This window comes from Hyperolius riggenbachi, chromosome 6 (genome assembly GCF_040937935.1).
Source record: "Hyperolius riggenbachi isolate aHypRig1 chromosome 6, aHypRig1.pri, whole genome shotgun sequence".
NCBI classification, from domain to species: domain Eukaryota; kingdom Metazoa; phylum Chordata; class Amphibia; order Anura; family Hyperoliidae; genus Hyperolius; species Hyperolius riggenbachi.
The window spans coordinates 315,117,643-315,130,879 of record NC_090651.1 but is presented as its reverse complement, the minus strand read 5'-3'; the positions used below and the strand labels follow the sequence as shown (position 1 = coordinate 315,130,879).

The 13,237-nt window shown below is 45.1% G+C and overlaps 1 protein-coding gene across 1 annotated transcript in view; it reads left to right on the top strand.

Annotated features, from left to right (window-relative positions):
• LOC137522857 (sulfotransferase 2B1-like) overlaps positions 1-13,237 on the top strand; it is a 63,562-nt gene that overhangs the window by 14,006 nt on the left and 36,319 nt on the right. The gene's annotated exons all lie outside the window — the stretch shown is intronic.

Genomic DNA, 13,237 nt, shown 5'->3' with positions numbered 1-13,237 from the left:
CTACCTATCCCGGGCACATATACCCCCTGGCTACCTATCCCGGGCACATATACCCCCTGGCTACCTATCCCGGGCACATATACCCCCTGGCTACCTATCCCGGGCACATATACCCCCTGGCTACCTATCCCGGGCACATATACCCCCTGGCTACCTATCCCGGGCACATATACCCCCTGGCTACCTATCCCGGGCACATATACCCCCTGGCTACCTATCCCGGGCACATATACCCCCTGGCTACCTATCCCGGGCACATATACCCCCTGGCTACCTATCCCGGGCACATATACCCCCTGGCTACCTATCCCGGGCACATATACCCCCTGGCTACCTATCCCGGGCACATATACCCCCTGGCTACCTATCCCGGGCACATATACCCCCTGGCTTCATATCCTGGGGACACTGGCTGTTTGTCATTATGTGCATTTGCTGGTGAAAAGCCGTCTCTTGTTATGTGCATTTGCTGGTGAAAAGCAGTCTCTTGTTATGTGCATTTGCTGGTGAAAAGCAGTCTCTTGTTATGTGCATTTGCTGGTGAAAAGCAGTCTCTTGTTATGTGCATTTGCTGGTGAAAAGCAGTCTCTTGTTATGTGCATTTGCTGGTGAAAAGCAGTCTCTTGTTATGTGCATTTGCTGGTGAAAAGCAGTCTCTTGTTATGTGCATTTGCTGGTGAAAAGCAGTCTCTCGTTATGTGCATTTGCTGGTGAAAAGCAGTCTCTCGTTATGTGCATTTACATGGGGAAAAGCTGTCTCTTATGTGCATTTAGTGGGGAATTTTTGTCAGTAAAAATAATCTTTTGTCAGTAAATTTTTAGGTATTTGTCAGTAAAAAATAACGTGAAAGGTTGGCAACACTGGCAGGCTGTGTGGCGCAACGGGAACGATACAGGCAGCCCACCTTGGGCTTGGCAGGGGGGAGGAGCCGACGTCAGCGAGCGAGAGTAGGGTGGCCGCAGGCAGCCATAAATACGCAGTGTGTGACTGCGTCGCACTCGCAGAGCCTCTCAGCCTGAGTCAGTCCAGAGACTAGCAGACTCGCAGGAAGCCAAAGCCAGCCAGAAGCAAGCCCATGGAAGAGGGGTAGAAATGGGGTATCACATGCATGCGTAAAGAGGTGGAAGGTGTGGGTGTGATTAGGAAGGACATGGGTGTGGTTATGTGGTTGGGCGTGGTTAATTTAACCACTCCCATAGGCGCCAGAGAAAATCTTGCACCCAGGTGCCAGGCACCCCAGGCTCACCCCTGTACGCAGTAGTCACAATGTTATAACAGACAGGCTTGTAACATAGCAAATAACAGCAGCAGGGAAATGCACAAGTACAGCATAGCAAGAAAGCAGATAGAGGAGCAGCCTGTGCAGCAAGTGTAATGTAGCAGAGTGACTGCAGGTCAGAGGCCATTACCCTGACAACGCCGCTTTTAACAGAGGTCCTTCATCAAAGGGTGCTATGGAAAGATGCTTCTTTAGTGAGGCTGCATCCATAGTGCAGTGTGTCAATATTTATATAGTAGATAATCAGAGAACGCCCATTCCGGACACCGGAGGCTGGATCAAATAGTCAACACAAGATCTGTTGACACGTCTGTTTGTCTCTTGTGGTCTGTTTCAGAAAACAGTACGATTTGCCATCTAGTGTGAACCTAGCTTTCACATTTAACAACATTCGCATGCGAGGCGCACCAGAACAGAATTTAATCTGTTCAGCACGTATTTGACCTGAAGAAGCGGCTTACGCCGGGAAATGCGTTGTCTTTGTGCTGTATATGTATTAATAAATTTGAACCCCCTTTTTCTTAAACTCCTTGAGAGTGACGTTTTTTTATCATTTAAAAAAAAAATTGCCACTTTTTTCCTATCTTTTTGGGCGCCTCCTATACCTTGTCCAGTGAAAGGATTAAGTACTTCCTGTTTTTCACCTGCTTCAGGACCCATTGCAGCTGCTATGGCTGCTAGAGCTATGTTCCTGGTTGAGGGGCATATGTGGCTTCAGAGATCAGGGGTTTAACAAGAACCTACAGGGCCCCCATAGACAGAATGGCATGGGGCCTCCTCCCTAGGATCAACCCCCCCCCCCCCCCAAAAAAAAAAAGCTTTGGCAATAACTCCCAAACCCATTCTCCATGATATTATCCCCCCTCTGGCTCCCCTCCCCACCATGCAGCAAAGCATTATATTTAGCTCCTCCAGTATTTATATGGGTCTCCTCTTTTCTTCCCAGAAGCCAGGGCCCGATTTACCATAAGGCACTGTAGGCACATGCCTACAGGCGCTTGATGATGGAAAGGTGGCTCACTCCCCTCCCTGAGTGCCCTCCTCTCTTCTACCCTGTGCAGAGGCCCAAGTTGAGTATAAATGATAGGCTACTCACCTGACTCGCAGCATTCCACTGATGAGATCTACATTCAACTGGGGGCACCTCTAGCTACCTAATACTTGGGGGCACCTCTTGCTACTTAATACTGAGAGAACCTCTGGCTACCTAATACTAAATGGCCCTTGTAGCTACCTATGATGGGCAAGGGAACTAAGAGAGAAGAGTGACAGCTGGGCCAGCCAGCACATTTGTGGTGTGTTTGGTGGGTATTTGTAGGTTCATGGAGGGCAAAGTCTAGGGGTAGCAGGACGTCTGTGCCTATAGGCTCCTGTGATGTATATCTGGGCCTGCCAGAAGCAGGGTTCTCTATACTTGCTTACCTACAGCTCATGGTCATGTGACATGCATCTGTAAATGTACAGTGGGATGCGAAAGTGTGTCTCCTATATGATATATTTAACCATTTCAGCCCACGGGGATTTCTCACCTTATGCATCAAAGCAATTTTCACCTTCCATTCATTCGCTAATAACTTTATCACTACTTATCACAATTTATTAACCACTTCGCGTCCCTGGGTTATTCCTCCTTAAAGGGAAGGTCCAAGCAAAAAAAAAAAATGAGTTTCTCTTACCTGGGGCTTCTACCAGCCCCATGTAGCCATCCTGTGCCCTCATAGTCACTCACTGCTGCTCCAGTCCCCCGCTGGCAGCTTTCTGACCTCGGAGGTCAGGGCCGCATTGCGTACATTTTTACGCATTCCCGCTAGTGCAGGAACATTAACATATACATTTTTACGCGTTAGTGGTGCAACGCATACATTTTTGTTCCTGCACTAGCTGGAATGCGTAAAAATGTATGCAATGCGGCCCTGACCTCCGAGGTCAGAAAGCTGCCAGCGGGGGACTGGAGCAGCAGTGAGTGACTACGAGGGCACAGGATGGCTACATGGGGCTGGTAGAAGCCCCAGGTAAGTGAAACTCATTTTTTTTTTTTTGCTTGGACCTTCCCTTTAAAAACCAGAGCAATTTTCTGCATTTCACACTCCTCACGTTCATTAGCCAATAACTTTATCAATACTTATCACACATAAATGATCTATACCTTGTTTTTTTGCCACCAATTAGGCTTTCTTTGGGTGATACTTTTTGCTAAGAATTATTTTACTTTATAAGCATTTTAAAGGGAATAACGGGAGAAAAATGTAAAAAAAGTTATTATTTCTCAGTTTTAAACTATTATAGTTTTAAAATAATAAGAGCTACTGTGGATTTAACCCATACATTTGATATGCCTGTTTGTCCTGGTTATTACAACATTTAAATTATAATCCTAATACAATGTATGGCGACAATATATGATTTGAAAATAAAGGTGCTTTTTTCCACTTTGTATCCCTAGCAATTATGTGGCTCTTTTGTATCCCACCACCCCTAGTTAGCCAGATGTGTTCCTGTATATCCCCCCCCTCCCATAGTTCGCTAGATGTACCCCTCTCGAGCCCCAGGTAGCCAGATGTGCCTCTGTATACCCCCCTCCCCCCAACATGAGTTAGCCTGATGTAGCCATTTATCCCCCCCCCCCCCCCATAGTTGGCCAGGTGTGGGTTTTTTTTGTTTTTTTTTGTAAATATTTTTATTGATCAATTTCCAAGACAGCACTGACATTACATTTGACTTTTATAACATGCATAGTAACATTTTACAACACAGTCATCACACCATGTTTAATATAGCAGCCAAATTACCAGTAACAGCACATCTTTCAATCAGGTGTCCCCGAACTCCATTTTAGTTTTCTCCCTCCCCCCTCCCCCATAAGTCCCTCCACCTCCCACTACTCGCCCTCCCTCCCCTCCCCCCCCCCCCTGCATGTCTCAGCTGTTAATTTCCTTGTACCATTCTTATCTAAACTCTAAGGGGTGTAGGACAATGCCCATCTATGGGTATGAATAGTGGGTCATCCCACCTCCAGCGGGCCCAGTGTACCATGCATATGTTCCGTTAGATACCATTTGGTTAACTTAAAATTCCCCATTAAAGCAATTCTTTCCTCTATTGGTAGTTGCATGACAATGTACTTTCTCCAGACTTTAAAGAAGGCCTTAGTTCTTTTATCTTTAGCTTGTAAGGTATTTAATGTATCTACAATGAAGAGTCGGTGTAGTTCTTGCTGCACCATGCCCACTGTCTTTATCTAACCACTTCATAAAAATTGTTTTTCGGGCTACCATCTATATATATAAAATCGGATGTATGTGTGTGTGTGTGTGTGTATGTGCCGCGATCACTCGAAAACCCCTTGACCGATTTGAACGAAACTTGGTATACAGGTTCCTTACTACCTGGGATGATAGGTTCTGGGGGTCTCGCGGCCCCCCTGCCCACCTGGGCGGAGCTACAAACAGCAAATCAGATTCCACCCATTCAAGTCAATGGAAAAAATGTAAAAGGCTGCCATTCTCACAGTAATCAAGCCAGAGTCCCCACACTTGGCACAGTTGGTCACTTGGTGACCGCGGTTACAAATCCAGGAAAAGCGGGTGGAGCATAAAACAGCCAATCAAAATTCAGCCATTCCTTTTAAATGGAAAAAAATGCAGCCATTCTTACACTGTTAATCGCAGGGTTCTCAAACTTGCCACACTTCGCCACTGGGTGAATAAGATTAAGATTTTGGAAAGTGGGTGGAGCCTACAACAGCCAATCAAAATTCACCTATTGCGTTTAAAGGGGAATATTTAAACTGCTGCCATTCTTACACTGTTTATGGCAGAGGCTTCAGACTTGCTGCAGTCAGTCATTAGGTGACTGGGGTCCAAATTCACTAAAGGGGCGGGGCCACAAACAGCCAATCAGATTTCTTTGCTGGATAAACTGCTTCCATTCACACAATTTTGATGCCAGGAACCTGAAAGCTCACAAAATTGGTCATTGAGTGACTGTGTGACAAGGTTACACAAAGTGGGTGGAGCCAAAAACACATTTTACTGGGAAAATATAAACTGCAGCCATTCTTACACTGTTAATGGCAGGGTTGTCAAACTTTGCACAGTTGGTCATTGAGTGAATGTGATTAAGATTTTGGGAAGTGGGTAGAGCCTACAACAGCCAATCAAAATTCAACTTTTGATTGTCAAAGGGAATATTTAAACTGCAACCATTCTTATACTGTTAATAGCAGATGCCTCAAACCTGGTACAGCTGGGCACTGGGTGACTGGGGTTCAAATTCAGAAAGGGGCGGAGCCACAAACAGCCAATCAGATATACAAAGTATTGATACCAAGGATCCCAAAGCTGATAAACTTGGTAATTGAGTGACTATATGTCAAGGTTACAAAAAGTGGGCGGTGCCAGAAACTTAATTTTTTACATGGCAGGGTTCCCAAACTTGATACAATTGGCCACTGGGTGCCTGGGATTATTATTCAGAAATGTGGGTGGAGCCTACAACAGCCAATCAAAATTCAGCTATTGATTTTCATGGGGAATATTTACATTGCTACCATTCTTACACTGTTAATGGCAGAGGCCTCAAACCTGATACAGTCAGTAATTGGGTGACTGGGGACCAAATTCACTAAAGGCGGTGGAGCCACAAACAGCCAATCAGATTTGTTAGATTGATTTCAGCCATTCTGTTATTGGCAGGGTTCTCAAACTTGACACAGTTGGCCACTGGGTGACTAGGATTAATATTTAGGAAAGTGGGTGGAGTGTACAGCAGCCAATCAAAATTCATCTTTTGATTTTCAAGGGGAATATTTACATTGCTGCCATTCTTGCACTGTTAATGGCACAGATTATTATACAGAAAAGTGGGTGGAGCCTAAAAAAAACAATCAAAATTCACCTGTTGATTTTCAAAGGGAATATTAAAATTGCTGCCATTCTTGCACTGTTAATGGCACAAGCCTCAAACCTGGTACAGTTGATCATTGGGTCACTGGGGTTCAAATTCAGAAAAGGGGATAGAGGAGGCATGGGCAAACTTGGCCCTCCAGCTGTTGAGGAACTACAAGTCCCACAATGCATTGCAGGAGTCTGACAGCCACAGTCATGACTCATAAAGGCAAATGCATTGTGGGATTTGTAGTTCCTTAACAGCTGGAGGGCCAAGTTTGCCCATGCCTGTGATAGAGCCACAAACAGCCAATCAGATGTTTCATTTCACTGGGAAAATACAAATTATTGATGCCAAGGACCCAAAGCTCACAAACATGGTCATTGAGTGACTGTGTGTCCAGTTTACAAAAAGTGGGCGGAGCCAAAAACAAATTTCAATGGGAAAATGTAAACTGCAGCCCTTCTTCACTGTTAATGGCAGGGATCTCAAACTTTGCCAAGATGGTCACTGGGTGACTGAGATTAATATTCAGGGAAGTGGGTGGAGCCTATAATAGCCAAAATAGCCAAAATAGTCAAAATTCACCTGTTGATTTTCAAAAGGAATATTTAAATTGCTGCCATTTTTACACTGGTATTAGCAGATCAGAGCAGTTTCTAGGCTAAATTTCACCCAGGGCGAGGGTGTAAAAATCGCCCCCCACCCCACCCCCATGGAGCCAGGCATAGGTGCCCGCAGTACAGGTTGAACAGGTTAGCTACGTAGGTGCCTCCAGTATAGGGTAGCCTGCATAGTTGCCCCCAGTGTAGGTTAGATAGGTAGGTGCCTGCTTTATAGGTTATCTACGTTGGTGCCTCCAGTATAGGGTAGCCCGTATAGTTGCCACCAGTGTGGGTTAGATAGGTAGGTGCCCCCAGTATAGTTTAGATAGGTAGGTGCCCGCAGTATAGGTTAGATAGGTAGGTTCCCGCAGTATAGGTTCGATAGGTAGGTTCCCCCAGTATGGGTTAGATCGGTAGGTTCCCACAGTATAGGTTCAATAGGTAGGTTCCCCCAGTATAGGTTAGATAGGTAGGTCCCCCCAGTATGGGTTAGATAGGTAGGTTCCTGCAGTTTAGGATAGTTAGGTAGGTTCCCGCAGTATAGCTTGGCTAGGTAGGTTCCCGCAGTATAGGTTAGTTAGGTAGGTTCCCGCAGTATAGGTTAGTTAGGTAAGTTCCCGCAGTATAGGATAGTTAGGTAGGTTCCCACAGTATAGCTTGGCTAGGTAGGTTCTCGCAGTATAGGTTAGTTAGGTAGGTTCCCGCAGTATAGGTTAGTTAGGTAGGTTCCCGCAGTATAGGTTAGTTAGGTAGGTTCCCGCAGTATAGGATAGTTAGGTAGGTTCCTACAGTATAGCTTGGCTAGGTAGGTTCCCGCAGTATAGGTTAGTTAGGTAGGTTCCCGCAGTATAGGTTAGTTAGGTAGGTTCCCGCAGTATAGGTTAGTTAGGTAGGTTCCCGCAGTATAGGTTAGTTAGGTAGGTTCCCGCAGTATAGGTTAGTTAGGTAGGTAGGTTCCTGCAGTGTAGGATAAATAGGTAGGTTCCTGCAGTTTAGGTTAGTTAGGTAGGTTCCCACAGTTTAGGTTAGTTGGTATGGGCGGTATGAGTTGGGCGCAGGAGCGGGGGGAGCGAACATAATAGTAATAACTCACCTGCTTCCGCCGAACCCGCGCTGCTTCAATGTCCTTCCTTTCCCGGCATCTATCTCATTAGTCACAGTGCTTCCTGTGATGACATGCGGTATGTCATCACAGGGGGCGCTGTTACCAGGCGACGGACGCCGGGAGAGGAAAGATATTGAAACTGCGGGGAACGGATGAAGAAGGTGAGTTATAACTATTATGTCCGTTCCCCCGCTCCGGCGCCCCCCCTCCTGCCGCACAATAAAGCACCCCGGGCGATTGCACGTATCACACACCCATAGAAACGGGGCTGTAGCAGATGCCTCAAACCTGCTATAGTTGGTCATTGGGTGACTGGGGTTCAAATGTTGGAGAGGAGTGCAGCCACAGACAGCCAATCTGATTTGTTTAATTTCTATGGGAATATACAAATTATTGATGCCAAAGACCCCGAAGTTCACAAACTTGGTCATTGAGTGTTCGTGCATTAGGGTTAGAAAAAGTGGGCGGAGCCAAAACCGGTCAAATACATACACAGGCAGTTCCACGTCATTAGTGGGTGGAGACAAATGCAAATTTCACTGGGAAAATGTAAACTGCAGCCATACTTACACTGTTAATGGTAGGGTTCTCAAACTTTGCACAGTTGGTCACTGGGTGACTGGGTTAAATATTCAGAAAAGTGGGTGGAGCCTACAAAAGTGAATCAAACTTCACCTATTGCTTCTCAAGGGGAATATTTAATTGCTGCCATTCTTGCACTGTTAATGGCACAGGCCTCAAACCTGCTACAGTTGGTCATTGGGTGACTGGGGTTCAAATTCAGAAAAGGGGTGGAGCCACAAACAGCCAATCAGATTTTTTTCATTTCAATGCAAATTATTGTTTCCAAAGACCGCAAAGCTCACAAACTTGGTCATTGAGTAATTGTGTGTTAGGGTTAGAAAAAGTGGGCGGAGCCAACACTAGCCAAATACATACCCGGGCAACGCCGGGCAATCAGCTAGTTAACAATATGTGTAGTAGGGGTGTTGGTTTTTTGTTAATGTCATTTATTTCTTTGGGGAAATAGCCAGGTGTGGTTTTTAATTCCCCCTCCCCCCCCAGATAGCCTGGTGTATGCCCCTGTATCCCTCCCCCATGGATTGCAAACTGTGTGCCCCCACCACGGGGATAACCAGGTGTGTGGCCCTTTAAAATACCACCCACATGCCAGATGTCTCCCCCCTCCCACAGAGATAGGCGCAGGGAAGCGTTAGAAGTCACAATCTCTCACCTGACCTTGTTCCACCGGAGATCGCGATCTCCTCCCTGCAGTACTGCTGTCAGCCTTACTATGCTGCCCGGATCGGGTCTCGGCTTGATGACGTAATCAAGCCGGGACCTGATTCATTCAGCATAGTGATGCTGACAGCGGTACTGCAGGGAGAGGAACGCGATTGCCGCAGGAACAAGTTCAGGTAAAGATTGTTACATTTTAATCCTGCCCTGCCCAATCGCAGCATGGAGGGGGAGGGAGGGGGGTAATTACAGGGGATCGGGCAGTTGGTGGGGAGATCGAACCCCATGGCAGGGATGCCGGTATAGAGTAGTTAGGGGGAGGGGGGTTAATGAGCCCAGAAGTGTGCTAGCACGCCCGCTGTGTTCATTAAATCAAAGTGACTTATATTCACATCAGGTGGCTTTCAGGAGCCACTTGCTATGACGTTAAAGTGGTCTAACACCCAGCATTTCAACTTTGCTTTAAAAGATTGCTTACAGCTTAGAAACGATTATGCCAGATTTTTTTTTTAGCAGAAATTCACTGAATGGATGAAACATGACATTTTAGTGCTGCATTTACCTAGAAATTCTCCTCCGTGCTTAGGTTTAGTTACAAATGTATCTATTTACAAAGTAATAAACAAACACTGCTCTGAGAGAACAAAGAGGGCTTCCCCGGCAGGCTTTTCAAAGGTCTATTTGTATTCCAAATAAAGATACATTTGTAACTAAAGATAAGAACGGATGCGGATTCCTAGTTAAATCCAACACTAAAATGTCATGTTTAACCCATTCAGTGAAGTTCTGCTTAAAAAAAAATCTGGCATAATAGTTTGTAAGCTGTAAGCAATCTTTTAAAGCAAAGTTGTAATGCTGGGTGTTAAACCGCTTTAATATACTGTAGTTAGGATGTAAACTGGTTAATCTATATCTTGTTTTTTCTGCCACTAATTAGGCTTTCTTTGGGTGGTACATTTTGCTAAGAATAATTTTTTTATAAATGCATTTTAACAGGATTAATGAGAAAAAAATGGAAAAAATTCATTATTTCTCAGTTTTCGGCCATTAATCCACACTACCATAATTAAAACCTATGTATTTTATTTGCCCGTTTGTCTTGGTTATGACACCATTTAAATTTTGTCCCTAACACAATGTATGGCGCCAATATTTTATTTGGAAATAAAGGTGCATTTTTTCCGTTTTGCGTCCATCACTATTTACAACATGGCTGTGGAGTCGGTACAAAAATCCACCGACTCCGACTCCTCAGTTTAGGATTCCACCGACTCCGACTCCTCAACTCCGACTCCTCTAATTTTCATAGTACAATCTTGTTGATTGAAAGTATGTAACATGAAATTCGTCTCATAACTGCCAACGCTTAGGAATTTTAAAAGATAACTGAAGTGAGAAGGATATGGAGACTGCCATATTTATTCCCTTTAGTCATAGACTAAAACTAGTCCTTGGTAAGAGTACTTGTAAAAAGTACAGGCCGGAACAAAGAACATCTATCGGGCCCTAGGCAATGTAACTGTGCAGGTGTAAGAGTGATGTGCAGGTACTCTGCAGGGGAATAAGGAGGTTTATGGGTGATAGACAACACCTCTGTGTTCAATGTGCACAACATTCTCAGTGGATTCCCTGCAGCTCTATGGAGAGTGCATATGTAGAGTATAGTACTACTGTGTAACAAAGTAAACCTGAGACAGATGAAATTAAAGTTTTATACATACCTGGGGCTTCCTCCAGCCCCCTTCAGGCTGATAAGTCCTCCTCTGCCACCTGGATCTTCTGCTATGAGTCCAGGTACTTTAGCCAGTCAGGCGTAGTGCGCATGCATACACTCCGCCGCCGGGAGCGTACTACACCTGCGCAGCACTGTTGCGCAGGTGCAGAACGCTCCTGGCTGTGGAAACGACATGCGGCCGGACTGCGCTGACTAGCTGAATTACCAAGACTCATAGCAGAAGATCCAGGTGGTGGAGGTGGACAGCGAAGGACTGGCTGGAAGAAGCCCCAGGTATGTATAAAACTTTTCTTTTCATCCTTCTCAGGTACCATTTAATTCGTAGTCACCAAACCAAATTTTAACAACATATCAAATTATTTGATTTCATGAGCAAAGAGAGTGCATACATTTGCATAAATCAGAATTAACACAGAATTATTTCCATCTCATTGACCATCTCTATTAGTGACACGGCTACACATCAGGCTTTATACTTACAGCATAGATGTTATTTCGTATATATAAGAGATTCCTGTGTACACATCATATATACAGTCACAATCAGATGTGTATATCTGACTTTAAAAATACGGGGACTGCGTTACTGAAGCAGCACAAGAAACTAATTTTGATTGTTTTATTTCATTTTTGTGGACTAAGCACAGCTATTACTGTATGTATAAATTATTTATGATGACTATTATTTGAGAAATAGAACATTTTATCATATTTTCTATTTTAATTACAGTTTAAATTCATTAGGAGTCGGAGTCGGTGCATTTTTTCCCGACTCCGACTCCAGGCACCCAAAATTGCCCCGACTCCGACTCTGCGACTCCGACTCCACAGCCCTGATTTACAAGATAATAATTTAAAAAATGTTTGTAGTATACCCCATTCAAATGCATATTTAAAAAGTTCAGACCCTTAGATAACTATTTATTTATTTATTTATTTTTTTATTGTACATTTTTTTTTCCATTAAAAATTTTATTTGGGTAATATTTTGGTGTGGGAAATAAGCAGTTAATTTTTAATGTTATGTGTAAACTGTAATGTAAAAAATATGTAAATGTAGTTTTACTATTTGGCCACAAGATGGCCACCTTGCATTTTTTTCCCTCCTTGTGCTTCTTGCTAACCGGAAGCACAAGGATGACGTGGAAAATTTTACGTGCAGAAAGACTGAAGCCTCTTGTAAGAGCGCTTCGGTTTTTCTGCTGGGGACACGGATCGGTGATCGGGAACCATGTTCCCGTTCACTGATCCCAGGGCTACCGGGGGACGACATGAAGTGCGCCCGCGATCGCCGAAGCGCGGCACCACAGCAGAGCAGCCGCCCAGACGTGAGCTTCACGTCTGGGCGGCAGAAATGGCTAACTGACATTTTTTATCGTAACAACCAATGACTTATACAGAAAAATCATGACGATTAACAAGGTTGCCCAAACTTTCGCATCCCACTGTAATGCTCCACTGCACTTCTCTGCAGAAAGGGGGGGGGGGGAAGGCAGGCCCCCATGGCCCCCGCTCCCATGCTCTTCTGCAGTCTCTGGGTTTTGTGGTAAACAGTTATACCACTAGCAGAGATGGAGTTTTTTTGTGGGATTGAGATGTCATGACTCATTTTTTGGGGGTGGGTGGGGGATGGGTCATGACTGCAGTAGGGAGGAGGAGACTTCAGATTTTTCAGTGAGAAGATACCACCCCATTAAGATATATAGTGCATATATACAGGGCCGATTTAAGCCACACGGGGGCCCTGGGGCAAAAGTAACCTGGGGCCCTCCTACACCCCCCCAGCGAAGTCAGCCCCCGAACCGACTGCTGCCCCTCGTGGTCTCGCATAGACTTCTCCAATGGCCCCCGCACATTGTGTAGCTCAGCTGCCTTGTAATAACTCACCAGTATCAGCTGCTCCCTCCTGTGCTTTGCCTTCAGCCCTGCTGCCTGTGTCTCCTCCATCCGGCACGTTATGTGTAAATAGCATGCACCGGGTCATAGAGGCAGGCAGTGTGGCTGAAGAGGGAGCACGGGATGGAGCTGCTGCAGGGACAGGTGAGTTATTACAAGGCAGCTGGGTAGGATGTAACTACATCAGGCCCCTCTGCAGAGATTTGTTGGTGGACACCCCCCTTGGACCAGAACAGAGACATACCAGCAGTATCAATCAGTAAAGAAATTAAGAGTGGCCCAAGGATGTCCCACAAAGCTATGTATGCCATGTTCCAACACGCTATTCAGTCAACTATTCAGACATTTAAAAAAAATCACCAGGATTGCACTTTTATTTAGCTTTCCAGTATGAAAAGTAGACACCTAGGGGAAGAGGGAGACAAAGGTGAATGAAGGAGGGCTGGTGCACACCAAGAGGGCTTCTGAGCGTTTTTCAAATCGAGAGTGG